The following is a 27,221-nucleotide window of genomic DNA, read 5'->3' on the forward strand; positions in this document are numbered from 1 at the left end:
AAGGATTTATTGTGAAATTCTTCCATAGCTTTCATTTTGACACTGAACATGTCAGCTTGTTGATTACATACTTTCTCAAGAGCTTTGACAAAGTTTTTTTTCCATTCGTTCAAAGAGTTGCTCTGGTTTAAATTGTGCAACAGCCCTATAATTGTCAGGCTCAGATTGTATGCAGCTTTCTCCCTGAGTTTGAGTTTCGGTTTTGTCACTAGTAGCGATCTGTTTCACAGCTGTCATTTGATTTTCATTGTAATTTTCTACTTTTGTGGAGTTACTATTGATATCAGATGTTTCACTTACTTCATCAGCTGTGCATGGTGACCCGTTATCTGTATTGATACAGTTATTATTGTAATCTATAATTTTGTCAGTTAACGCTTTTAGTACATGAAAATCGTGACTTGCAAACTTGTCTTTTGCTTTTCCTTGTGCTTGTATCAGTCCCGTATTTAGGAAACATGTTATTTTGTACATGAGGGGGTCATCGTCTTTTGTGGATAGTTCAATGCAAATAGCCCTGTTGCCCCCCTGACTTTTTACACCAATCTTTGGGTTCATCATACCAATTTACAACATATTGGGGTAATTTTCCAAAGTGATCATAATATAATACATGTAGGCTTTTAATCCAAAATGCTAATCGCTCAGACGTTACTCGAAAGGCAACCATATTGCCTTGTTCCTCGTACAAATTTAAGTCTATACACTCGTATATTGCTTTTTTTGCCTTGTCACCGGACGGAGGTTTCAATTTTGTAGGTAATCATTTTAGAAAATGATGAACAATTCTTTATATTGGTATGTAATCATTTTAAACGTTTCAAATTTATGAAATTATATTCGTACATCAATGTTTTTGATACACCAATAACACAAACTAAAATATATTGAATTGATACATTTTTTAATTATTCAAAATTATATCAGAAACCTAAACTTAATTATAAAATAAAGAACCTGTTAAAGGGAGACAATACTCGCATAACTTTTTCGAATTGGCACATAATACAACGGAATGTCACTCTTGCATACAAATGGCACATCAATATAATTATTAACTGTGCACGCGTACTCCACCTTCAATGATGATTCTTAATTATAAATATAACCAAAAGTTGTTGAAGGGGCACTAGCTGTCAAATTCATGGTCACCGATTTGACTCAAATTCTCATATTTGATAAATAACAGTGAAACCGATTTTAAACAAATCACAAGTACGTGTTAAGATCCGACTAAATACCTCTTTCCCCATATGGTCAGGTAAATTTGCTAGATTATGTAAATCTTGACTATCACTTCGGGCTATCAATCAGCATTCACTATGTAAATATTGTCTTCATGCAATCATCAGATAAAGAATCTATTTTAAACAAAGTTGAAACTGTATCGATGCACACACGTTGCTAATCATCGAACAGTTGAAATGTTAGTTTTTTAAAAGCCCCGTTATTCTATCATTCGTTTGAACAAATCCGAAGGATACAAAATAATCAAAACTAACGTCAATCAGCTTTAACCACGAGACACATTTAATTATAACAAAACAATCAACAAAATTAATTTATACTCTTTATAATTTTTCGGAAATACAGTCATACGTGAAATAGTCGGTTTTCATACAAATTTAAATCCTTATATTAAGACCAGAATTCATCCAATCATCAATTTTCATCACTGTTTGTCAGAAGAAGAAGTGGCTTTTACGCATAAAATGTTTGAGATTTAGGAACGCGTATATCCATCGATATTGAATTATTATCGGTCTCGGCATGGAAGTAATAAAATTAAATATTACTTCCATGGTCTCAGTGGTCGTAATTTGACATCCATCTGGACATTAGATCCTCTTATTTAAACTGCCATTCTGTCTTATTAATGAGCTAATTTAAAGAACATTTCTCTGATAACAGCTGTGGTGAATCTTGAACCTGTGAGACTGATTATATTGTAGCTTTATACTATGAGTTATTGATCTAATCAAAATATGATTATCATGTAATGTTTATCATTGTTATCTCTGCGCATATTAACTTTTGTTCAGATGTGTGTATGATCGACATCATTACACATATACAAGAGAGGACGTTACAAGATTATTTGGAGGTAGAGTAACAAATATTGTATCTCTTAAATAACACTTATTCCTTTAAAGGTTAGATTTAAAAAAAAAACAAGAGAGGACATTACAAGATTATTTGGAGGTAGAGTAACAAATATTGTATCTCTTAAACAACACTTATTCCTTTAAAGGTTAGATTTAAAAAAAAAACGTTGAAAAAAACTTTGAGATTCACTTGAAAACGCAAATGACCGACCCCAAAAGGGACCAATGTAATGTTACTAAAATATGCAGAGATCTCTTATTACACAACACAGGGCCAGTGTTTGGCTTGCTATATTTTCATATTCAATAGATATATAAGAACCAAGCCCTTTAAATTTTCATACATATCCCACTTATAAAATTTACAAAGACCATATATAAATAAAAAAAAATTCTTTCAAATGTTGTTGTTTAAATGTTGTTGGTCCATTGATAGAATCTACCTACACGCAAGCCGGGGAATTGGGAACAAATGGTTTCCGCACGAAATTATATTTGGCGTCTCCTCTGCAGCCGGGGTGTACACGGTCTGCACAGGGCTACTGTAGCGTATGTGCTAGTAGAGTAGTAGGGATATATCAAACAGGTGTTAGAATAAATTTGCTTTCAATGTTTACCAAACTGCTTTGGAATTGACAAAATTTCAAAAAAATGATCCGTGATAAGATTCTATCAACGGAAAACAAATATCAAAAAAGTTCTATTCACTATTAAAGCTGCGGATATGTTTTCCTCGTCATAAAACAAGGTTGAAGTCGTTAGGAAGGGGCTAGTAGGTGGTAAATTGAATTATTTTTGGGTGAAACTACACCAAGTTGGACATACTGCAGTCTGATATGAACTTACAACACCATACAAGTGGCTTTACACACATATTTGATGTGCCAATCAATAAATGGGAGAAGACGGGTTTTCATTACCTTTATTAAATACTCAAATTGTCGCGTTACAATTTTGATATGGTCAAATATCAAATTATGTTTTTCCTCGCAAGCAGTGATATTTTATTACATTTGTCTTACTTTATTATAAAGAGTGATAAGTATACCATATGCAAGAAAAATCAATCTTGATACATAAACATGTGTTTAGTGTTAGTTTATTAATTGTATCCAATATATCAGCATGTTCCTGATATTCGAATTATATTCAAATACTTGTTCATTAGGCCACACCAATTTAATTTCTTGTTCTACGGATTTTTGGACTCCAAAAATTGGGGCGAGCGAGCGATTTGAAAATTTTAATAAAAAAATATTTATTTTGCAAATTTTTGAGGCGAAGCTTGAAAAGTAAAGGCGAGCGATTATATTTTTTTTTTGTAAACATAAAATAGTAGGTTTTGACAATATTAAAACTTGATTTATCACTTGTACTTTGACATTTTTTTAATTTATGAAGTATTTTTCCCTGTTCACCAAATAAATAATTGAATAATTAGATTTGGTATATGTATGTGTGCCAATTAATGAGACAATTCTCCATCAAAGTCATAATCAGGTTGGGAACAACCCCTCAATTTTATAAATATCCTTTTTATGAGGGGTTAATATAAGTTACAATATATTTTTTTGTAAATGAAACTTTTTAGTACAAAAGAGCCCATACTTTCCCAAAGAACTATATATCTATCTGGTATTAAATGGTCAAAACATGCCCAAGAATTTTGTAATATTCCTGGACTTAGGCCATGTTAACACATAAAATTTTACTTTAATATTATTCAAAATAAATAATATCATAAATAATTCTCTTTAAGAATATAGTAATGTTGTTTATAATTATTTAAATATGCTGTATTTCTCCTCTCTTTTAGTTCATTTTTTAAGTTCTTCAAAGGATTTGTATAGTAACACTATGCAAATCCTTGGTATTTCTTCAAGTTTCTTTTTTACAACAGTAAAATGACCCCATATGTGCCCTTCGGAGGGATAAATAGAAAATACAGGTCATAGAACGTACGGCAGAGCTTTGACCCAGACCAAACAGCAAGCTATACATTTGCTATAAGGGACCCCAAAATTATAAGTGTACACAATTCGAACAGGAAAACCAACGATCTAATTTATATATATACAAACGGGAAAATACCAAATAATATTTATGAACATCAACGAACGATATCTAACTGCTGAACGACAGGCCCCTGAATCAATCAGGACAGGTGCATAAACATGCAGGGGGTATGGATAGTTTTGTATCGCCAGCATATTGCAGTTGAAGGCATTTCTTTCCGAAGTTCTTTGAAGTCTATTTCTAACAACGAACATATTTTGATAGGGAATCTAAGTAAGGGGGAAGGAAACCAATGTTTTGTTCTGTACAGGTATTTTCTCCTGTTTTCTATTTATATCGGAGCACTCCCATTTGGGATAAATGGATTTCAAACTGAATCAAATATTATCACAGACATTGACACAGTGTACTTGGGTGCTTATATGTTTAAAATCGTTATAAATACATGTTAGATTGTGATTATAAAAACAAGTGCAAATATCTGTTTATAATATTTTCAACAAAAATAAAACGGTGCGGGAAATGGACACGATTACATTTCCGGATGCGGGAAGCGGGAAAATAAAAAAAATAAAAAAATTCTGCTTTGAAAAAAATAGGTGCGGGCGGGTCCGTCGAACAAGGAATAAACATGTGGGTCTTCCGTCTGAAATGTATATTATTTTGAATCCACTGTATCGAATACAAATGTTCATAACCATTGTTGATACATACATGTAGGTACAGTGAGTGCAAAATATGTGCAGGAATGTGTCATTGAATCTATTTACAAACATTTGTATTCGATACAGTGGATTCAAAATAATATACATTTCAGACGGAAGACCCACATGTTTGTTAACACATTTAATAAACTGACATAATATTTATTATATTTAGCTCCGAATTTTTGTTTAATTTGCTTATCCATTTTCTATACTTTAAAGCATTTACACGAATCAAATTGTATTTTTCGAGGTATGATTTTCTACTGACGTTCAAAAATGGACATTCTAGCAGATAATGAAATGTATCTTCAATGCCGTTATACAAAAGACATTTTCTGTTATTATTCATATCATAGCCTGGTATCCGGCCCAATCTAGCTGCGCGTCGTATACTGACAAGATTAGCCAGGACCCCAGGCTATTCATATCATCACTATTCCACCTTCCTGTTTCTATTTGGAGGCTGGTATGTGGTTCTATATTAACTTAAAACAATAATTTCGTACGCGTGCAGTTCAGATATCTATAAATATTGTTCAAAATATTATTCTAACTTTAACATTCGGTAATTAACTGTTTTTGTAAACCCTTGTTGTAATTGTGTATTCAAGTTCTATTTGAATTGGTATTGTAATCGCAGCTGTTTTAAAACCAAATAACGTTTCCAAAACCTTAAGGTAAGGTTTGCATGCTACCTGCATTTTTTTCTTAGCGATATTATACCAATATGATACATCATTTTGTTCAAGTAAGAGTATCCAATCATTTAATGTAAAAAATCAAAGGTCCCATTTTATTAGTCGAAAAGCTAAAAAATGCGATTCTTTTTTACGTTTTTTAGGGAATTGTATTTGAATTCTTCTGAAATAATAATGTATGCAAGTGACTATAAAAAAAATAAAACTGAATAAAACATAATTATATAAATAATTGAGGTCCATTCACTAATAATAAATTTTCATTCAAAAATTCATAAAAAAGTTCCTAAAAACAAGATTTTTAAATTTTTGGGTTAAAAAACGTAACCATGGCAACAAAAAGCCAAAAATATCCCTTTTCCGAACACATTCATCCAATATCTTTTTAACTGTACTTACAAAAAAATGTACATACATTATTAACAGTAAAAAGTGTTTTAATAGAGTATACGCGACATAAGATATCTTAAGCAGATACCAATTTACACCACTAAGATACAGTGTACTATCTTTAATACAAGATCAATGTCCAAAGGATATCTATCAAGTTCCCTATATACCATATAACTTTGTGTTGAAAAAAGTTTACAGAAATTCAGATAGATTCTTTTTATGATCTTAACGTTAAAATTATCATGTCCCCAAAGTTCACATACATACAGAGGTATGCGTTTTACAACTTTATCGAAAAGATCTAAGTGACACTGAATGGAGATTGTATGTCAGTGCAGTTTTTAAGAGTTCAGTTTTATAATTAATTTACAATGAAAAGTCATTCATGTATAGCATTTTATAGTGCATCATACCTGTCATCCTATGAAAATGAAAATGCGGGTCATGATAAAAGCACTTTTATATGTCACTCACTTTGACAGTTTACACTGCTTGTTGATTTTTCTGTCGTGGACGAATTACAAATTTGTCGGTATTTCAAAAGAAAATAACTAAAATTAGTCTGAAGGCTCAAGAATCTGGGTAAAAACTGGTCATTTTAGGATATCTATGGTTATTTAGCGACCCTTTGGGTATTAAATAATTAATGGGTGAGGGATGCAATTTCGGGTTTAACACGCAGGATACGACCCGCAGAATACGGGTCAGTTGACAGCGGTGCGCCAATTGGCATTTCATTTGCGCCAAAATTAAAAAATAAAAATAATTGCGTTTTTTTCCCAGGTAAATAGTATGAATACTATATTTAAAAAAAAAGACTTTTAATAATAAAGTCAGTTTTAGTTTCTATAATTGAAAATATTCAACAGAAATCAGTTATACAAGTAATGTTAAAACCTTGATAAAACACAGTTCTGTTATAAATCAACGTGATAATACATCCTAATAATACTTGAAAACATTAAAGAAAGAACTATACACTGGAGTAAATTATGAGACAGTTCTAAGCACTATACACTAAAGTATTTTTTTACGTCTGTTCTGGCACGAAACCTAAGCTTGTAAGCGACGGTCATCTCGAAATGACTCCGCCTAGTTACGTGCATAAAAGATAGTCAGTTTTGTCAAGAAAAAATCTACAATAATCGATCTTCGATCCCGGCATTATTCGCAAAATCACATTATGCAACGGGGTCAAAATTCTTACTTCGTAACTTTGTAACTTGTAACTGTACGTGTGATTTGTCAATTTGTATATTGAAGTTTTGTAACTTGTCGATTCGTAAATTGTCAATTTCACGGGTGTCATTCGGTTTAACGAGAGAAATGGTCGTGAAAGAATAACTAACGGCGGTCAAGAATTGAGAGACGATCATGAAAGCTCTGGTAACGGATCGTGAAAGACATTTAATGAAAATTCTATGTCAGAATCTTTGTAAAAATCGCTTAATTTTCAAAACGCGGAACAAATCCGAACAAAAAAATATGTCTGTCAAAATGGTTTAACTTCCTCAACATAAATAACTGTGAAATAAGATAGAGAAAATATGCAGTACTTTATGAAAAATCACAAAAGGCGCAATGCATGTCTATGAAATTAATTACAAATAACACGCTTTTTGTACCTATAATGGTCATATTTCAGTTTATCGTGATATATTTGACATTTAATCTTTGGTGTATCTGATAGTACAATAAAATGAAGGTATGTTCTTCTCTTAAAAGCATTAATTTGTATATGAAAACCTTGAATTTGTTGAATATCCATCAAACTTGATCGTGAAAGATCAGGCAACGCATTATTTTGATCGTGAAAGATAATGCGTGACCAGACTTATTACTAGTAATCAGAAATCAGTATTTCTTTTACCATTTGATAAACCTGCAACTGGTTGAAGCCTGTAACTTTTTTGGTAAGGATGAACATTAAAGCTATGTTTTTTTATTCAACACTTTACCTCGAAAGTTCAAAAAACAACAACTAAAAACGTCTCTAAATACGTTTGAAAGATTCAGCTCTGAGAATTGGTCAAGTGCAATTCAGGCAGACCGACACTATTTAGCCAATAATATGGATATGCAACGTTTAAACCAAAATGATATCCATCTAACAAAAAATTACAGCAAAACAGCATCTTTCATGAGTAATTTGAGATTGAACGATAACCAACATTTTGTGCAACAGTACTTTCTTAAGTTCTGTATATACAACGCAGATGTGGATTGATTTAACAACGCAGATGTGGATTGATTTAACTATATACTACAGACTATAGAATACCAGAGCGCAAATGCTGTAATGTCTCGTCTGCTTTACTTTTGATAGTTAAGTTTTGGAACGTCTATACTATCAAGGGTTTTACTAGAAGTGTCAAATGCACTTAATGCGCTTAATGTATTTTTGTCCATCTGATTAGTTAAGCCTTTTCAATTGATTGTTATATAAAAAAGAAGATGTGGTATGATTGCCAATGAGACAACTATCCACAAAAGACCAAAATAACACAGACATAGCAACTATAGGTCACCGTACGGCCTTCAACAATGAGCAAAGCCCATACCGCATAGTGAGCTATAAAAGGCCCCGATAAGACAATGTAAAACAATTCAAACGAGAAAACTAACGGCCTTATTTATGTAAAAAAAGAACGTTCTTATGTTGTACTGTTATACCACTGTCTCAGGTTAGGGGAGGGTTGGGATACCGCTAACATGTCTAACCCCGCCACATTATTTATGTATGTGCCTGTCCAAAGTCAGGAGCTTGTAATTCAGTGGTTGTCGTTTGTTTATGTGTTACATATTTGTTTTTCGTTCATTTTTTTTATACAAATAAAGCCGTTAGTTTTCTCGTTTGAATTGTTTTACATTATCATATCGGGGCCTTTTATAGCTGACTATGCGGAATGGGCTTTGCTCATTTTTGAAGACCATACGGTGACCTATAGTTGTTAATGTCTGTGTCATTTTGGTCTCTTGTGGATAGTTGTCTCTTTGGCAATCATACCCCATCTTCTTTTTTTTAAATTATGATTGTCAATAGTTCATAAAAAGAGTGCAAGGTCAGATGAACCATGACATACAGAATGATCTCTACAAATATCCCGAAGACCGAATAATTGTGTTCCGATCCTTACAGTGCCTAAGAAACTGACAAATGTAAAAGTTATGCTTGGCCAATTAATTCAAAACATAAGGTCAATAGTATAAGAACCCTGACCGACAGCCAGACATAGACATTTTACTATCATTCAATATATCAAATACAATTGACGTCATCATGGTCATATATGAAATATGCAGACAGACATGTACACCATACACGAAATACCATGGCGCTATAGCATACAGGTATATATCCAAAAGGCTAGATAATATAAAACGAGCATTGCCGAATGATGCATGATAATGAGTTCGATGATATTTGAAACCTTGCAGAAGTCGAAAATGTACACCTCACAATCATAACAACAGACAGTTATCCTAAAGCTTAACGAATCCGCGATACGGACTTGACCACAAAAATGAATCTTCATCCATGAATAAGGCAAATTAGGGGTCAGGTGAATCCTGTCTGACGGACATGTAATATATAGGATCCAATATACAAAATATGTGTATCCTATAACTCGTGATATGTGAGTACTTCACATGACAATAAAAAGCTTCATCCTACAATCATCCAACTATTTTACATTTCATTTTCTGAAAATATTAATACTTTGAAAAGGTTAAAGCTATTGAGGATGTTGACCTAAATAGCTTTTCTCAATACCAATAACAAATATTAATTATGATATAATTGAAGAATAATTTGAACGTCTGCGTAGCATCAGATCTTTCACGATCCTTTTCACGATCTTCAAATATGCGGGACGTGATCTTTCACGATCCGAAAAATCAATTTTTGTGTAAATAGTTCTTTTTTTACCATGTTTCAGATTAGGTTTATACAAAATAACTATGAGAACTATTTGATTAATTCAAATTGAATGCCCTTATTCGTATTAAAGTAGTTTTTCTAGTCGAATTTGTGAAAAAATCATGTTTGTTTACATTTTATATGTCATTGAAATGTCGAGAAGCAATCTGCCTTTTGTTGTTTTGTAATAACTATGTACTTTTAAAACTAGATATTCTCACATACTGATCATAATGTTGAACCATTTTGACAGACAATTTTATTTGGTCGTAAATTTGTCTGTGTAATTAATTAAATTAGAATATGTATTAACCCTTCATATGTCTTCTCGATTAAATGTCTTTCACGATCCGTTACCAGAACTTTCACGATCGTCTCTCAATACTTGACCGCAGTTAGATATTCTTTCACGATCATTTCTCTCGTTAAACCGAATGACACCCGTGAATTTGTATATTGATGTTTTGTAACGTGTCGATTCGTAATTTGTCAAATTGTATATTGATTTTTTGTAACTTGTCGATTCGTAAATTGTCAATTTGTATATTGCTGTTTTGTAACTTGTCGATTCGTTAAACACGGTGGGTATGGTTGTCCTGCGAGAGAACGTTCTGTGCTGGTGATTCGGTCCTGACGGGTGCTGGTGATCAATGAAAAAATGTAAACAAAGACGAAAATGATGATTTTTGACGTTTTCACTCATTAAAAATGGAAGAAAACTGTTGAGATTTTTTAATTTTGTTTCTTATGGGTTCTTATGTAAACCATTAAAAAGTTGACCCTCTAAACTGTTTCAGTAAGCGTATTGCCGTAACACAAAAATGCTCATTTTCAGAAAATCTCGAACTGAAAAAAATAAACAAAAATGCTCATAGAGTCCGCTTTCTATACCGCAATCCACACGACAAAACTATTTTGTGAAAAAACATTGCAATTTATTAAAATTTAGCATTTTCTCAATTTATTCATGTCCTGATACTGTGCTGGTGGGTCCTGTCATTGTGCTGGTGGGTCCTGTCATTGTGCTGGTGGGTCCTGATACGGTGCTGGTGATTTTGGATAAGAAGTTGGTCATATTTGAAACAAATGTTACAAAATCAATAAAATTGGGCAGATAATTGTTGTCAATAGGATCTATGACTCCTATTTTAGCTCTTGTGCATCCATTTGGCTGTTTAATATGTGTTTTCAAATGATCGTAGCTTGTATTACATAATTACATAAAAGGCCAACATCTTTCGTCCAATATCAGATAACAATATAATAGTATCTAAAATAAGAATAGTTTTATTAAGATATTAAATGCCCCTTACATTGATGCTTCAACAATGATCAAAGCCCATGCCGCATAGACATGTTTGTTAGCGCTCCGCATACCCCTCCCCACTTCTACCCAACCAACCCTTCTCATTTCCTCCTTCATTGTTACAGTGGTGTACTAACATAACAATTTATCACGTAAAATAATAACACAAAGACACACATTATTAAACAACGAATGCTCGCAGGTACTGAAAGCTAGTTCAAAGCCGCATTTTCAACACAATGAATTGAACACAAGTTAAAAATTCCATAATACTATATAATTCATTTTATGTGTCAATTTGTTCGAACAAAGTCGAAAAGAAGAGAGTTTTTTTAATGTCATGATTATCAGTCGCTTTCTATATCTATGCTTAGCATTTATTTCAGATGACATGGACTCCTCACCCTGGTGACCCTGCTGCCTTTCATAACTTTATCCGTATACATATATTAATAGATAAACAAAAGGCTGTATTTTTGTATTTTTAAAAAATGATTCGTTGTAACGAGAATATTTGTGGTGAATGGTCAAAATCTTAAATTGCTTATAAATGTTGCTGGACCCAGTTTCGTTATCTGATCTGAATTTTCTGAAATGTGCAAGGTAGATAGACATTTTGATTTTTTTTACTCGGTAAGTTTTGCCCTAATTGCTTGAACTTTTGCGTTATTAAAGCCGATTTATCTTAAATTGCTTATAAATGTTGCTGGACCCAGTTTCGTTATCTGATCTGAATTTTCTGAAATGTGCAAGGTAGATAGACATTTTGATTTTTTTTACTCGGTAAGTTTTGCCCTAATTGCTTGAACTTTTGCGTTATTAAAGCCGATTTCAATGAGTGTGAAGACAAAGGGAATATCTTTGGTTATCTTGCTTGCTGAACAGAAAAGTCATTGTTAGGTTATGTAAACTACCCTACTTTAAGAGTAGACTAGTCCGACAAATGACACATCTTTCTGTCTAGCTGTAGGACCAGGCTACTTCGAAAGGAGGGTAGTATACCTTACCTAACGATGACTTCACGGTTTAGCTAACAAGCAAGCTAACCAAAGATATTACCTTTGCCTACATACTCAATGGAATCGGCTGTAACTAAAAACTCGAATACATTTTAACAGACAGTGGTCATGTTTGTTGATGAATATTGTATTTCCTAGATTCACTCTTGATAAATCCTTTGGTACCATTTGGTCAAGTAATTTCAGAAAAGATCTTTTTGTAATTGCGGACGCCAAGACAATAAATGAACCTCACACGACCCCTCGACACAGGTGAGCTTATATATGATCTTATAGCGATTCGGGTTGATAACCAGTTGAAATTAAGCCAGTTTTTTGTGTGTGTAGATTTTTATTGTTTTAAACTGTTCAGGCCACAGAAGGGGTCATAAACCATACACGAAAAGATAACATATTAGTTTAAACATATTTATTTATAGTGGATTGGGAAACAAGTTTTGCAACTTATATTAACCCCTTTCCACTTGGCGGATGCGAGTGCTGCCTTGTAGCGGCATTAGCCTACTCTTTTTCGAAATCTTCAAGGGTGTCTTTAACGTGCAAGAGATGTGGCTCTCTCTTAACACGTGTCAGCCATTTATCGTCCCCTTCCGACGGACTATCATCGTTTCCTCAAGACCATACTCGCCAATGGTGTCAAGGGATAAAATATTGATCTAAGTACTTAATTTACATCTCTGAACCCCCACCCCGGCTTGTTTTTTTAGGAGGGTGTCTAAAAATGGTCGATTACAGACAGCCGAGTATGCATTTTACTTTCCAGGCGTGTTTACGTTGATTGTTAAAGTCCTGAAAACGGATAGATGGAAACAAAAATGTTTGATATATCTGGCTTTAGATTCAGTTTTTTAAAATATAAATTAAGGCTACATTTTAATATAATAATACTTAGAATTCACAATAAAAAAATGCAGAAAAAAAATGGATGAAGTGAAATATCTTAGTAAGGAGTCATTACTACAGAGATGGTGTGTTTGACACACAAAACTTAAAAGCTTAGTGATATTATCAATATTAAAATAAAAGTGTATTTTAGTTGGGTATTTTTTCCATTTACTCATTTTCAATTATAATTAAGGCACATTTGATTTTTATTCATAAAAATATTTAAATATAGAAAAGTAGGACACATTGTTCACTTCCTCCCCCGTAATTCTTTATCAAAAATATTTATTTATTTTGGAATTTTGAAATGAAAAAGCGAAGAAATCTTAGTTTTGTTAGTGTTCTCTAGGTTATCTCGTCTTCATTCTCTGACATATTCTAGTCTGCCCTTTCATAAAATAGTGAATTTTTTTTAGTGTTCTATCGAACTTTCGATAAAAAAATACCTGATAACCGTTCAGACAAAAAAAATATGTTGAAAAAATCTTACAGATACAGCAAGTGATTCTTAATAGCTATAAGATACATTTTTCTTTTAAAATACAACTTTTAAATCTTACGGGAAACTATTCCAAGCTTAAAACTTTCACTGTAACCTCGCTCTAACTTATCCCCCATCGCCCCCCCCCCCCAAAAAAAAAAAAACCCCAAAAAAACAAACCCGCAATACTATTGTCATTCTTATAGTCAGCACTCAAATTCACAAACAAATGTGTTTTAACATTTTTATTTTATGGGTTATTGTTGAAGGTCGTACGATGACGACGTATGGTTGTTAACACATAATTCCTTTGGTTTCTTATGGAAATTTGTCCATTGACAACAAACATACCACATCATTTACTTTATATAAGTATTGTATAAATTACAGCGTATTTTGGTGATCTTGCAAAATGATCGTAATCCCGAAAATCGTAAACATATTTTCTTATCTTAAAAGGGGGCAAGAAGGGTTCATTAACAGGCCAATAAATAAGATTACAGTTGATGTTAAAAAAAATAAAAAAAATAGGGGTATTTTTCTCTCATAATAACAGTAAACAGATTCACAACAATGTCAATTTCAAGAAAGCAGACAACAATTAGTCAATAACAGTACAGCATCAATGATCTTGAATATATGCCACTTTTAACTAAAATATAAAGGCACAGAACCAGGACATAGGAGCACAGAACCAGGACCGTTTTTCTTATCACCAGCACAGCGTCAGGACAATTCCGTTTAACGAACTTGCACGACTTTTGCAATATAATATTGTTGTAATATACTTTGCATGGTACTAATGACGCATCAGAGAAAAATTAAGCAACAAAACAGTCGTTTTATTGCCGTTCTGATACAATGTAAACAAACCCACCAGCACAGAATCAGGACCCACCAGCACCTGACAGGACCAAATCACCAGCACAGAACGTTCTCTCGCAGGACAACCATACCCACCGTGTTAAATGTCGATTATTTGCAAAATGTTAATTTGTACATTGATGTTTGTCAATTTGTAAATTGTATATATATATGTTTTGTAACTTGCCAATTTGTAAATTGTCAATGTGTATATTGATGATTTGTAACGTGTCAATTCGTTTTATGTCAATGTGTGAAATGACTAACGATCATTATGACGACAGATGGCGCTCGGTTTCTTCTTCGGTGTATAAGCCTCCTAGGAGTAGGAGCACCTCCATATGAAATATAAACCTATGTAATTTTAATCAATTAATTACAGCAAATGCGTCTAAAAGAAAAGAAAACAAAAATTGCATGTTTACAGATCCCAGTTTTATTTTGTTTACTGACGTGGATTTTCGTTCGAGAACGGATTAAACTATATAAAAATGCATCCCGACTAGTTTAGTCCCTCGACGTTATCGATCTATCCTAATTGCGAGTTTAATGAAATAGTCGTTGGTCAGTGGAATACAACGACTGGATTCTTCAGGTAGATACAAAAGGAGATATGAATGATAAACCGTATGATTGCCAATGAGGTAACTATCCACCAAAGCGAAGTTCAAACTAAAGACGATGTAAGCAAGAATAGGCAAGCTACGGCCTTCAACAATGAGAATACCATATAGTCGGCTATAGCAGGCTATATTATTACTGGAAAACCAGGTACTAGTAATAAACGATTTCTATTAATCCTAAAATGCTAGTATCGGACCATTTTAATCTGACAGGAGGGGAAAAGGCTGACATATATATATTAATATACACGCCTACTGAATAGTTCTGGTCAAGAAGCTTAAAAATTGCCGCTACCAGATTTCCTTTTATAAAGATTTACAACCAAAAAGACCAAAATATTCCCTCGATCTCAACAGCTGCTTAACGCCCAGTCCTCCTGATATGAACCCGCCCGGTGCCACACCTCCTTATAGCCCTACAACCTTACCAAATCTAATATTTTGTCGATTGGATCGTTAACTAACCTAAATGATTCACGATGTTAATCAATAGAGCTATTTGTTTTGAAACTTGCATGTCATATAAAATTTAAAAAAATCATTTGCAATGTTGCAATGAATTTGTAACAATATAATCATAATATCCAATTCACAAACCAAGTTGTATTCTACGGAGCCCTGTTGGTTTCACACAGATTATAAAGTGTCTTTTAAAATCCTGCGCTGAAGATGTGTAAAGTGTAGCGCTGGAAATGTAAATTCTAGCGCTAGAGATGTAAAGTCTAGCGCTGGAGATGTAAAGTCCAGCGCTGAAGGTGTAAAGTATGGCGCTGGAGATGTAAATTAAAGCGCTGGAGATCTAAAGTCTAGCGCTGGGGTGTAAAGTCTAGCGCTGGAGATGTGTAAAATCTAGCGCTTGAGATATGCAAAAGTCTAGCGCTGGAGATCTAAATTCAAGCGCTGGAGATGTAAAATCAAGCGCTGGAGATGTAAAGTCCAGCACTGGAGATCTAAAGTCAAGCGCTGGAGATGTAAAGTCAAGCGCTTGAGATGTAAAGTCTAGCGCTGAAGATGTAAAGTCAAGTGCTGGAGATGTAAAGTCAAACGCTGGAGATGTAAAATCAAGCGCTGGAGATGTAAAGTCCAGCGCTGAAGTTGTAAAGTCCTGCGCTGGAGATGCAAAGTCTAAGGGACCGTTTCACCAAAAGTCGTAAGAGTTACAGCCAGTCGTAACTCTTACGACCTTTAGTGAAACAGTACCCAGTGCTTTCAAAGTTATCAAGATGCATAATTCCTACAAAAAGTTATTTACAAAACTCATCTTTGAATTCACTTCAGCTATTATACTGTGACCTATATATAAATTTATCCAAGTCTGATAAACCAGGAGCTCTAGAGTCTGTAATCGTTCACCTGGTTTAAATAAACTTATTGGTATTTTCTACGCAAAACTATGTTTGGCTGCGGAAGCTATCTTTGATTTCTAAAAATTGGCACCACAATCATAAAATTGAGAGAGTCGACTGTATTTTCAAGGTTTAAACAATAGGCCTTGTAGTTTCAGAGCACAAGACTTTAGTTTTATTTCTACCAATCAGAAGCAAGAGTTTCCCATGGTGACTATTTTTAAAATCAAATCGGCATCAAATGAAGAATCTTGTATAGGACCTCTTATACACCATTTCCACCAAGTTACAGTTTAATGGGAATTGTAGTTTCAAAGAAAAACATTTTTTGATTTCGATCAATCAGAGACAGGTTCTGCTCATGGTCGCTGTAATGGTGGCTATGTTTGAGGTTGAATCAACACGAAATCTTTATACAGGACTTCCATACATCATTCCTAGTACCATTTTAGTTACAGTTACTGAATATACTTTGACAGGAGATGATTTTAAATTTCGAAAAAAGAATTGCCCATGGCATTATTGGCTGCCATGTTTGATTGCACAAAATGTGAAATCTTTGTAGAGAACATCCCATATTTCATTCCTACCAAGTAACAGTTCAATAGGCCTTGTAGTTTCAGAGGAAAAAAAATTGTTTATTTCGACAAATCAGAAACAAGTATTGCCCGTTGTGGCCATGTTTGAAAATCAATCGGCACAAAATTAGGACTCTGTTAAGAGGACCCTTCATACACATTCCTGCAAAATTTGGTTCCAATTGACCAAGCAATTTTGAAGTAAAAGATCGAAAATGTGAAATTTTTACAGACGGAGGATAGACTGACAACAGATGACGGATGCCAAGTGATGGCAAAAGCACAATTAAATTATGTTCCGCCAAGGTGGCCGTCAAAACATTGTGGAGGACCATCATAAGTTCATTCATGTATAATGTTGATTCAATCTGTGTAGCCGTTTCTGAGAAAAAAAAACTGTTAAAATGTTTTTGGAATAGTGTCCAATGTTAAAATGTGTTCCGCTACGGCGACCGTCGTGGATTTTTCGGATTGACACAAAAATCTTAAAATTTGTGAAGGACCATCATAGGATAATTCATACATAATACCAGTTCAATCTCTGTATGGTAATTGGTATCTGAGAAGAAGCTGTTTACATATTACCCGTTAGGGTCCAATGTTAAATTATGTTCCGCCATAGCAGACATTTTGGATGTTGGATAGATGCCAAAAACATATTTTTTTTTATGTAGAACCAATATCTGATCATTCATGCATAAAATCAATTCATTGCTAAAAAAGGCTTCGGAAAATAACTTGTTTATTATATGTATTTCCCATAGGATTCTATGTTAAGCTATTTCTCGTGGTGGCGACCATCTTAGAAATTGGTCGAGGTCAACGAACACAAGTTTGGTTCCAATTGACCCAGTCGGGCAGTGGTTTCAGATGAAAATATTTTTGAATTTTAAAGAAAAAATTGTCAAATTTTCTATTTTTAGTAACAAAGGCGGCCATGTTTAAAAGTGGTTGGGGTCATCAACCATAATTCTTAAAGGGAATCATAAGTGTTTCATTTACCCCAATTCTGGTAGCAATTAGTATATTAAATGATTTTATAGAACTTTTTTTTATTGAGTTTACCCCTTTGTTTTATTTATAGCCATGGCGGCCATGTTGGATGACCGGCCGGAACATTGGATATAATTTTGAAAGTAGACACCCTTAGGATGATTATGGATATGTTTGGTTCCAATTGACCCAGTGGTTTCAGAGGAGAAGATTTTTGATTTTTTTTTAAATTGTCAAATTTTATATTTTTAGTTACGACAGCGGCCATGTTTGAAAGCGGTTAGGGTCATCAATCATAATTCTTAAAGGGAATCATAAGTGTATCATTTACCCCAATTTTGGTAGCAATTGGTCCATTAAATGATTTTATAGAATTTTTTATTGATTTTACCCCTATGTTCTATTTATAGTAACGGCGGCCATGTTGGTTGGTCGGCGGGGTCATCGGATACAATTTTGAAAGAAGACACCCTAAGGATGATCATGGCCAAGTTTATTTCCAATTGGCCCAGTGGTTTCAGAGGAGAAGATCTTTTTATAAAAGTCATATTTACAAATGACTTTACATCTCCAGCGCTAGACTTCGCATATCTCCAGCGCTAGATTTTACACATCTCCAGCGCTAGACTTTACATTCCCAGCGCTGGACTTTACATCTTCAGCGCTTGACTTTACATTTCCAGCGCTAGACTTTACATCCCCAGCGCTAGACTTTACATCTCTAGCGCTAGACTTTACATCTCCAGCGCTAGACTTTACACATCTTCAGCGCAGGACTTGTCTGGTTCTATATCATTAATTGTCTGGTTCTATATCACTGAGAAACCAGCCCCTGAACCACCTCGTACCGAAATATTAGCTTCTGGCTTTAGCGTCTTGTCTGTTTGTCTTGTAGTTTCAGTTTGGTGAGCGTGTTTGAGACGCAACCAACTTCTCTGGATTTGTCTCCTGTTATAAATCTATCTGGTCGTCGCTGTATTATTCCAAGCTTATTGATGTTTGTAGATGTGTACTGGTCCCAAACTATTGACCATATGATATTTCATTATTGACCTGACCATTGAAATATATGCGGTATATATATTCAGTTTTGATATATAGTATACATTAACTAAGTGACTCATTTAAAATAATTTTTCACTTCAGTTTGTTTTGTAAAGTACAAATATGATATGATAAAACATTTTTTAGGCTTCATTACTCCTGCAGGAGGCAAGTATATTAGGATTGTTCTTCCATTTACTTCTTGTATTAAAAGATTGTGAGGAAATTACATTCGTTTCTGAAATTTTCATATTGAGATTATAATATTAAGGAATAATGGATGTCAAACCATTTTCCCCATTATACATGTAATCCAAAATTTGCGGCCCAGGACAATATTAGTATAAATTTTCAAGCCCCGTCTTATATTCCATGTATTTAGACTTATTTTGACCCGTTTAAATATTAAGTAGAAATTCTCTGCCAAGTGACAGTAATATATTTGCGAAGTTGACAAGGACGTCCGTTCCAGCGACACGTCTATATATACCTTAATAGAGGAAACCTAATCCTAGATTTGGTGACCAGTACGTTCGTAAACAAACATGTTTATATGAGGTCACCTCTATATAAAAACGAGTCCCTGATATACATGCCATATCAAACAAAAAAATGCATTCATCTATTTGTTTTCTTTTATATGTATGTGGTGTACAGAATTGATTTAAATTACTTTGGTATATATTTCATATGGCGGTGCACATACTTACAGGAGACTTATACACATAAGAAGAGACCGAGCGCCATCTGTCGTCATAATGATCGTTAGCATAATACAACGATGACATTTCACACATTGACTTTTCACACATTGACATTTAACGAATCGACAAGTTACAAATCATCAATATACAAATTGACAATTTACGAATCGACTAGTTATAAAACATCAATATACAAATAGACAATTTACAAATCGACATTTAACGAATCGTCAAGTTACAAAACATCAATATACAAATTGGCAAATCACACAGTTACAAGTTACAAATTGACAAGTCACGAATTGAAAATTTTGACCCCGTTGGCTTTCCATATTTCAATGGACTCTGGTTTGATTACAAGATTTCCCTGCTCACAAAGTGGTAATATAAAGTTCCACATGTTTGTGTAGCATTCTTCACTTTTTAGCTCACCTGGCCCGAAGGGCCAATTGAGCTTTTTTCATCACTTGGCGTCCGTCGTCGTCGTCGTTAACTTTTTACATTTTGAACTTCTTCTAGAGAAGCACTGAATGGAATGAAACCAAACATGGCATACATGTTCCTTATGAGGTGCTGACCAAGTGTTGTTACTTTGTAGCCGATCCGTCATCCAAGATGGCCGCCAGTGGGGGACTTAGTTTAACATAGGACCCTATGGGAAATGCATACAAATGACTTCTTCTAGAGAACCACTGAATGGAATGAAACCAAACATGGCATGAATGTTCCATATGAGGTGCTGACAAAGTGTTGTTACTTTGTAGCCGATCCATCATCCAAGATGGCCACCAGCGGGGGACTTAGTTTAACATAGGACCCTATGGGAAATGCATACAAATGACTTCTTCTAGAGAACCACTGAATAGAATGACACCAAACATGGCAAGAATGTTTCTTATGAGGTGCTGACCAAGTGTTGTTACTTTGTAGCCGATCCATCATCCAAGATGGCCGCCAACGGGGGGGGGGGGGACTTAGTTTAACATAGGACCCTAAAGGAAATACATACAAAGGTCTTCTTTTAAAGAACTACTAAAAGGAATGGAACTAAACATGGCATGAATATTTCTTATGAGGTGCTGACCAAGTGTTGTTACTTTATAGCCGATCCATCATCCAAGATGGCCGCCAGCAGGGGTCTTAGTTTAACATAGGACCCTATAGGAAATGCATACACATGACTTCTTCTAGAGAACCACTGAATGGAATGAAACCAAACATAGCATGAGTGTTCCTAATGAGATGCTGACCAAGCTTTGTTACTTTGTCGCCGATCCATCAACTTAGATGTCCGCCAGCAGGGTGCTTAGTTTAACCTAGGACCCTTTTGGAAATGCATACAAAAGTCTTCTTCTAGAGAACCACGGAATTGAATGAAATCAAACATAGCATGAATGTTCCTCTCCTTATGAGTTGCTGGTCAAGTGTTGTTACTTTGTAGCCATATTTTTAAATTTTTTTTATATGATTTCAAAAACCCAAGTAGAGTCAGGTGAGCGATACAGGCTCTTGAGAACCTCTAGTTTAAAGATGCAATTGTATATACTAGTGGCACATAGTTTTTATATGAGCATCCATGTAGTGTTTACATTCGAAAAAAAAGACATCAACAAATACATCGTACACATTATTAGAAAGACACTTAAAATTCCACTTTCAACATCATTTATTAGTTGATTTTACCTTTTCATTATAAATGACTTGTATTACCTGAAAAAATGGCGCAAATGAAGTTTTTATTTTTAAGCGCAAATGAAATATTAGGCAATATAGAAAAGGTGTACTGACATAAGTGGTCTCTAAACACATTAACTCCAAATGGAGCTTTCGTTAGTAGAAGCCATATTAACTATGTGTATCAGTGAGAAAAATGTAAAAGCATAAAAATATAGTATATATACCAATACACATAATAATCAGCGCCTGGTGGTGTTTCATAGCCTGACCGGTTTCGGTCCAAAAAGGACCTTCATGAGAGGCAGAAGGGTGGATTTATGTTTGCACCCTATTTATATAGATTTGGTAACCGGCGGTTCGGATTTAACCGGCGGTTGAGTTAACCGGCACAAGGTAATGAAGTATTACCTTGTGGCGCAAATGAGAGATTGGATTTTTAAAAAAATGGCACAAATGCTATGCGCCCGTTGACAAGCATGGTTCATGGAAAGTCATGTACTATGTCAAATAGAAGGTAAAATACTGCTTTTCTATTGGACGAGAATGTGATATTTTCTGTCAATAGTACTGTGTCGTCTGTTTAAAGGATAACAATCATATATGTAAACTCCACAAAGATTTGGTATGTCAATCATTTCATCCATTCTCTATTCTACTTATTGATTTTCATCGATAAAATGTTCGTATAATGAACCCATCAATCATAAAAGGAGTTATGTAAGCAATCATATCTCAACATAAAGATTAAAGCGATCCAAATCTAGTTATTTGTGAATTTTGAAATTTAATGATATGCACTACATTTTGGCTAAGTTAACATACAAAGCCTATCGTAAATAATGCATCGACAAGCGTTATAAATGTTATTTGCTATAAAACTACATGTTCTGATGTACAGATGTTCTTTGAACTCTGCTACTAACTTAAAAATAAGGAGATGTGTTGTGTATCCTTTTGTTAAATTTTATTTTTAACTGATGTATGTGTTTGATACATGGTTTTATACATGACATGTGAAGCCGTTACCCTATATCGATCTTGATATTTCATCTTATTTCATGAATGGTAAAGTGCAAGACTTACTCGTTTTATCTGTAATCGACGGGATGATTAGTGTGTTCAATGGCTTCTTGTGTGTGCTGCATTATGAATAAGAAATTCGTAGTTCCATCATTTTTATAAAAAGCCACTGGATTGTTATAAGCAATATTTTATATGGATTGTTTAACACAGGCAAACATTCCTTTACTAAAACATTTTTGGACAAATTTCGTATTCATTACGCAAAAAAGGTAAATATACTACATTGTTTAGCTATTTCTATATGCAGTTATCGTTTTAGTTCATGCCTTTGTCTTTTTATATGGACTCTGATAGTTGTCACATTGGCAATCATAACACATCTTTTAATTTTCATTTTTTTAAACCAAATAAAAAAAAAAAAAAAACTGAATATAGTTACAATGTACTTTCAAATTTGTTTTAACATTGACACATATAAGTTGATATAATATATAACTAGATGCTCTAAAGAGCCTGTGTCGATCACCTTGGTCTATGTGCATATTAAACAAAGGACACAGATGGATTCAAGACACAAATGTGTTTTGGTGTTGGTGATGTGTTGGTAGATCTTACTTTACTGAACAATCTTGCTGCTTACAATTATCTCTATATATAATGAACTTGGCCCAGAAGTGACAGTGGAAAATATTTTGAAAAAAATTACAAAAATTTACAAAATTTATGAAAATTGTTAAAAATTGACTATAAAGGGCAATAACTCCTTAATGGGTCAATTTACCACTTTGGTCATGTTGTCTTATTTGTAGCTCTTACTTTTTTGTACATTATTACTGTTTACAGTTTATCTCTATCTTTAATAATATTTAAGATAATAACCAAAAGGTACAAAAATTTCTTAAAATTAACAATTCAGGGGCAGCAACCCAACAACAAGTTGCTCGATTGGTCTAAAAATTTCAGAGCAGATAGATCCTGACCTAATGAACAATTTTATCCACGGCAAGTTTGCTCTGAATGCTTTGGTTTCAGATATATGAGCTAAACTTCATTTTACCCTATATACTATTTTTAGCCATGTCGGCCAACACATTTTTAAAACTAGATACACTAATGATGATTGTGGACAAGTTTGGTTAAATTTGTCTCAGTGGTTTCAGAGGAGAAGATTTTTGTAAAAGATTACAAAAATTTACAAAACATTGTTAAAAATTGACTATAAAGGGCAATTACTTGACCATTTTGGTCATGTTGACTTATTTGTAGATCTTACTTTGCTGAACATTATTGCTGTCTACAGTTTTTATCTATCTATTATAATATTCAAGATAAAAACAAAAAAACGGCAAAATTTCCTGAAAATTACCAATTTAGGGGCAGCAACCAAATAAGGGGTTCTCTGATTCATCTGAAAATTTCAGGCCGGATAGATCTTGACCTAATAAACAATTCAACCCCCAGGTCAGATTTGCTCTAAATGCTTTGGTTTCAGAGATATAAGCAAAAATCTAAATTTTACCCCTATGTCTTATTTTTAGCCATTGCGGCTATCTTGGTTGGTTGGCCGGGTCAACGAACACATTTTTTAAACAAGATACCACAATGATGATTGTGGCCAAGTTTGGTTTAATTTGGCCAAGTAGTTTCAGAGGAGACGATTTTTGTAAAAGTTAACGACGACGGACGACGGACGCCAAGTGATGAGAAAAGTTCACTTGGCCCGTTTGGCCAGGTGAGCTAAAAATAACAAAATCGGCTTGAAGTTATTCCCCTTCTGATCCATATACACCTTATCGCTATTAAGTCCAACTCTGGAGAAGTTGAAAAAAAACCCCAGCCACTTGGCGATTTCCTGGTTGTGTCAAGTATCGCAAAAAACAAAGGTTATCAGTGTTTGGCTGAATGAGGAATGAAAATGATATTTTGAAATTTTAATAGATTAATTATAAACCCATTTTTTCAAACAGAAATTAAACTCATAAAATGGCTTAGTATTAAATGTGTATGGTGGTTTAGATATGTCGCATTGAAAAGTTTTATGCAAAATACATTTTTATACAGAGCCCCGTATTGCTTCAACTGGCTTTTGGCGTACGCGTATGGAAAAAAAATGATTTAAGATCTTATCCTGGTTATAGTGTTCTAAGAATAGATAGTGACTATGCCTTATACCATACTACTACTAGTACTAGACATGATTTCCTACATATTTGCACAGTTATCATTACTCATGAACATGCATCCTGTCGATAATGTTAACTTACATTTTGGCATTGTGCAAGGTCATGCGTTCCTCAAACTGTAATGGCATGCTAAATCCTTTGGATGTGTACCGATTGATTCTTTAGTGTAGGAGAACATGATTAGTTTTTAGTTTGCACAGGATTACATCCACTTCATTTATACTTTGGTGGATAGTTGTCTCATTAACAATCATGCCAAATATCCTTATATTAATATTAAAACTAGCTTTCAAAATCAGTATGTCCTATGTGCCTATTGTTTTTATACTATTTGTTATTAATGCTTCGTTAAGATCTTTAAGGTTAAGCGGTTATCAACCATGTTTCTAGTTTGTACTTATGTTGTGTTGTTACACCACTGTACATGTCCCAGGGCATGTGAAGGGTTGTGCCCTCACAAACATGTATAACCCTTGCATTCTTTATGTTCCTTTCTAAGGTCAAAAGCATGCAATCAGCGGTGCATGGCCGTTGTTTAAGATAAACAAATATGTATTTGGCCGTTGGCGTACACATTTATATTTGTTTATCTTAAACTTCTGATTGTAACTTAACGCAATATTATTTTGCGTAATGTATTTATAAATCAATTAGAAAACGAACCCGCCTTAAGTCGCATTAACCTACCATCCATCTTTTTGTATATACAAACTTCTTAATACAATTAGCAGAAACAGTGAGCATATATGCAAAAGTATTTAGAGTTCAAGCATGAGGAAGAAAGAATGAAACCTCATTTTAGGGAAAACCTGCCTATTCTACAATAACTGCTATAAGAAGTCCCTCGAGTGGCAAATTTTACCATTTTTATGTCCCATTTATGGGCATTATGATTTCTGGTCTATGAGTTCGTTTGTTTGTCCGTTCGTTCGTTCGTCCGTCTGTCCTGCTTCAGGTTAAAGTTTTTGGTGAAGGTAGTTTTTGATGAAGTTGAAGTCCAATCAACTTGAAACTTAGTATACATGTTCCCTATGATATGATCTTTCTCATTTAAATGCCAAATTAGAGTTTTTATCCCACTTTAAGGGTCCACTAAACATAGAAAATGATAGTGGGAGTGGGGCATCCGTGTACTATGGACACATTCTTGTTACCATTTATTTTGCGTTTTTTCTTTAAGTTAGATTAATAACTGTGAGAGGAGTTTATTTCATAAAAATGGGTACCATGTATTATGGCTCGACTGTTAGTTCATCAGTCAATCTTCCACCCCTCTTCATTTATTTAATATCTGATATGGTTCATTTCTGTAATTCACTTACCCCATGCATGTAAGTTGTAAAATAGAGAAATTATGTTATGGAATTTGAAATATATACTCCTTGCCTATTTAATTTTAGGGTATATTTATTTTATAAGAAAATCTACAATGAAACATCTATAATAATGTTTCCCAATTTTATGATGATAATTTCTCACTTCAAAACACTGTCAGATGCGATAACATGGAACCTCTTGAATTTTCTCAGAAAAATACCCCAACATACCCGTCATCTAACCGTTATCGGTAAAGGGCTGTTGGTAGTGGCGTAGCTAGGCCATTTTCAAGTGTACGCCCGAACCTCGGCAAGGGGTCTGAGGGCCCCATTGTGTCCAGGTCATAGACCTGTTGGTAGTGGGTTCGAGGGGCAAAGCCCCTCTGAAGTGAACGAGTTATCAAGAATGAGATATCATTTCTGTCAATAAAAACTCACCAATAGCAACATACTTTAGAGTCTATTTTGTTTATCTTTTATGTTTAATTTATTCATTGTGTTGATTTGGTTTTAGAGTAAATGTCCATACCAGTTACTCTCAATATGTTTAAAAGGAGCCATGGGGTAAAGCAATCACTCAATCAAGATCCCTTTTCATGTGCAAATTTCGTTAATGTACATGAAATAATTAATTTTGATAGTTTTCGGGTGTCTTATGAAAATTCGTAAAGGTTTCCGTAGAACCCTAGATCTCGCCTGGGCCTTTGATTGCTTCCGCAAACAATAATCCATTTATCAGTCCATTCCAGGATTTAAGAATATTAAACATTTTTTTTTAGATATTTTTTCATGATCTTCTTCTGCCAAAGTTTCATGGCAATCTATGAAGGTTTAAAAAAATATTATTTAAAGTATCAAACAGACCGTCTGTTACTTGCGAAAAGATAAGTCCGTAAACTGAAAAATGAAAACAAAAAACCTTTTAAAATTTTGGTTCAGACATTAATCATAAAAAAGCTTCTGCTAAGTTTCATAAAATTCGATGAAGGTTAGACAATGTAATTGATGTGTAACAAAAAACCCTAGACTGTATCTACTTGTTAACTGCAAAAAGAAATTTCTTTCATCAGTAAATACGGTAAAATTAAATATATATCCAACTTTCGTAAAATTTCATGAATAGTTGACAGTCATTGATATCTAAAAAAAACTTTTCACAACATGCTGAACCAAGATGTTGACGCTATACCGACGGAATTTAGGATTGCTATGTCTCGCCTTCGAGACTAAAAAGTTGCAGACTCGACAAAAATGCAAATCTCAACAGATAATGAGTAGCTTTAAACAAAGGGAAAGTAATTAGAATTCACAATAGATTCAGACTTTGACAGAAAATGA

General features: G+C 33.9%; 1 long non-coding RNA gene across 1 annotated transcript in view; it reads left to right on the top strand.

Moving 5' to 3' along the window:
* Positions 1-1,994: 1,994 nt before the first annotated feature.
* The window catches only part of LOC143064486 (uncharacterized), a 54,070-nt gene continuing 28,843 nt past the window's right edge, over positions 1,995-27,221 (top strand). Inside the window, exon 1 of the long non-coding RNA XR_012975260.1 lies at positions 1,995-2,104. This is a non-coding gene — a long non-coding RNA (uncharacterized LOC143064486). The remainder of the gene's footprint in view (positions 2,105-27,221) is intronic.

The sequence above is a fragment of the Mytilus galloprovincialis genome, chromosome 2 (assembly GCF_965363235.1).
Source record: "Mytilus galloprovincialis chromosome 2, xbMytGall1.hap1.1, whole genome shotgun sequence".
Classification (NCBI taxonomy): Eukaryota; Metazoa; Mollusca; class Bivalvia; order Mytilida; family Mytilidae; genus Mytilus; species Mytilus galloprovincialis.